This window comes from Oryzias melastigma, linkage group LG16 (assembly GCF_002922805.2).
Source record: "Oryzias melastigma strain HK-1 linkage group LG16, ASM292280v2, whole genome shotgun sequence".
Lineage (NCBI taxonomy): Eukaryota > Metazoa > Chordata > Actinopteri > Beloniformes > Adrianichthyidae > Oryzias > Oryzias melastigma.
This window is the reverse complement of record NC_050527.1, coordinates 19,265,024-19,267,949: the sequence shown is the minus strand read 5'-3', so window position 1 is coordinate 19,267,949 and position 2,926 is coordinate 19,265,024. Positions and strand designations below refer to the sequence as shown.

The window sequence follows — 2,926 nt, the reverse complement described above, 5'->3', positions numbered from 1 at the left end:
ACTGTTTTGGCAAAATTAGACATTTTTTTTATTTTCTTTGGACAATTTGGAGTTGAGCTAATATTTTAACATTATGCTAGCCTTTTTGGTACACAATAGATTTTTATTTCAATTTTCGGGTGGATAATGTAACCAAATATATAATTTTTTTCCAGATTTTTTTTTAGGATAATTTGGAGTTTCTGTAGTATTTTAGTATTATGCTAGCTGTTTTGGCAAAATTAGACATTTTTCTTTTTGCTTATTTGGCATTTAGCTTATATTTTAGCATGCTTTCAGCTTCAGCATTTTCATTTATCATCTTCAGCATTTTTAGCTAGTTCTTAGTTTAAGTATCCTCAGCAGCCACATTCAGCTTACAGCATTCACACTAGCATAATCGAAGGTAATACTATATATCTAGTTTTATTTTTAAAATGTTTTAGCATTATTTTTATGCGAAGATTACAGAAATTAATTATTTAAACTTTGGCTATCTGTGGCTTTCTGGAAAACCATCAGTGTTCACGTCTGGCCTGTGATTGCTACACTTTTTCTGTTAACCTTCAAACCAACCCCACCAGAGAAGAAAACAGTTATGTGGTCCTCACAAGAAAAACTTACCCCTGGTGTAATGTAATAAAATAATAAATCTATCTCAAATTTAGCATGTGTTTGACACTTTCAACTTCAAAACTTGTAAAAATATGCAGAAGAAGTGCAGCAATTCACTTTCTCTACAATTGGGTTTAATGGTGTAATATTGGCATCTCTAGCAGGAACATATACAGACTGTGTCCACTGGTCGTTTATAACTGGGTTAATTAACCCTGTTTAAGTTATTTGATCTACTGTCATTTTTTAATTGTTAACAGGATAATTCCAGTAGATTCTGAAGGAGAAAAGCAGCTTTTCTCCTTCAGAATCTACTGGAATTATCCTGTTAATGGTGAAACGGTTACAGTATGTTGAATATTTTTTGTTTATGCGTCACTGAGGACAAATAAAAATTGTTCTACCATGGGCAATAAAACAGGTCCTTGTAGCTCAGTGAAATGATGCCATCAATAGGAAACCATGCAAAGTCTGGTGGATGGGCTGCAACCACAAGTTCAAAAGTGCAGATTGTCTCCTGCAAATTCCTCTTCTGATTGCACATGCTGCCTGTAAGGGAACAAACACAGGAAGCAGGGGGCTGCTTTGCTCCCTCCCTCCCTCCTTCCCTCCCTCCGGCTCGGTCCGAGTTGATGATGAGCTTGTCTCTTGACAGCGTCTTCACATAAAAATCCATGTGTGTTTGTCAGTTGACCTGTTGAAATGGTTGTGGTGCAGTGCCTGTTACCATGGCAACACTGGCTTCTCCGTCTCTGTTAGCGCCCCCCCCTCGCTTGTCTCGCCTCCACTCTTATTTCCCACACACAGAACAGAGCGAGGTCACGTGACTCTGCTGACGTCGGCTTGGAGGCAAGCAGGCAGGCGGAGGAGCGAGTTCTGAATAATCCCCCTGCTCTGGCTGTTGGGAACTGGGAGCCTGTCAGCTGCAGTCAGCCCTCTTTTAGTGGTCACCCACTTGTGCTCCCCCCCCACCCCCCTGGGGTGTTCTTTCTTCTTCCTCCCGCTCTTCCTCTCATCATCGTTTTGCTGCTGCCCTTCTATTCTCGCCTGTTGCGTGTGCTGGTGCTGCTAACTTTGTTCAGAGGAACGCTGTGTGATGGGCTGCTGAGTTGCTTGTTGGTCGCTACAAAGTGAGGTAAGCCTCCCGGGTTTTCTTTGTGTGTGTGTGTGTGTGTGTGTGTGTGCTGTGGGCTTTAGCAGCCAGTGAAATGTCTCCACCAACGTCTGCAACAACTTCATGCTGGATAGAGGCTCATTTGATGTTTGGACCTCATAGTTGTTCTAGGGCTTTGTTTGTCCATTAACAATGCAGCAAATTTGAATCAATTTAGCTAAGTGTCGGTTTTTGTTTCAAAGATATTTGCTTCCCTTCAAAAGTAGCATTTCTTCATTGGTTTCAAACCCTCCACAGGAAGTAAGTGCATGGTGCAAAAGAGAAGGAACAAAAACGCCCACAGTTTGGTGTGGTCTGCGATGTGTTGTGCAGCTCCACATGGCTTTTTCTCCCGAAGCATAGCTAATGTTGGAGGCAGCAGTGTGGGCAGGAGCTGCTAGCTCTGTTGGCTGGAGGGTTGTGGTTAGGAAGGGGGGCAGAGCAGCCACCACCTGCTCCCCTCAGAGAAGATGGGAACGCTTCAGAGGTATGCACTGCACAGTTTTATTCTTGCTGTATCAAGATTTTTCAACAAGTGAGGGTCTGGCTCCCCCCTTACCCTCCTCATGCCTTAAACCACACATGTCAAAGTCAAGGCCCGGGGGCCGGATCCCGCCCTCTGGGTAATTCTATCCGGCCCTCCAGATCATTTTATTTTATTGTTATTAATGGCCAAATGTTATCTTGTGCTCATTTCTAACTTATCATTTTGACAAAATATATTTTTATGGAGAGTAAAATATTGAAAGTTATTAAAGGTTTAAGTTGATTTATTCTAGAATAATATTCCTGACTTTTTATTATTCAGAATTATGTTAAAAAGTTACAGTTTTAAAGTTTTAAAAATTGGCATTCTGATAGCTTTTGGACTATATTGGCATTTACTAAGATTGTTTTTAGGCTACTTTGCAGTTTAGCTAATATTTCAGCTACGGCTGTTTTGGCTTATTTAGGCTTTTTTCAGTTTTTATTACATTTTGAAGTCTAGCTACATGCTAGCTGTTTTGGCTTACCTAAGTTTATTTTTTTTAGGCTAATTTGGCATTTAGCTAATATTTCAGCTACGGCTGTTTTGGCTTATTTAGGCTTTTTTCACTTTTTATTACATTTTGAAGTCTAGCTACATGCTAGCTGTTTTGGCTTACCTAAGTTTATTTTTTTTAGGCTAATTTGGCATTT

The 2,926-nt window shown here is 40.4% G+C and overlaps 1 protein-coding gene across 3 annotated transcripts in view; it reads left to right on the top strand.

The window, feature by feature from the left end:
* The window catches only part of LOC112152010 (neurocalcin-delta A), an 85,402-nt gene that overhangs the window by 32,280 nt on the left and 50,196 nt on the right, over nt 1-2,926 (top strand). Inside the window, exon 1 of one of the 3 annotated variants that reach the window (XM_036215926.1) lies at nt 1,432-1,729. The exons of 1 other annotated variant lie outside the window; for it this stretch is intronic. The gene's annotated coding sequence lies outside the window, so the exon portion shown is untranslated. Of the gene's footprint in view, nt 1-1,431; nt 1,730-2,926 lie in introns of those variants that run through there. One more of the 3 variants, XM_024281214.1, reaches the window with a different exon arrangement.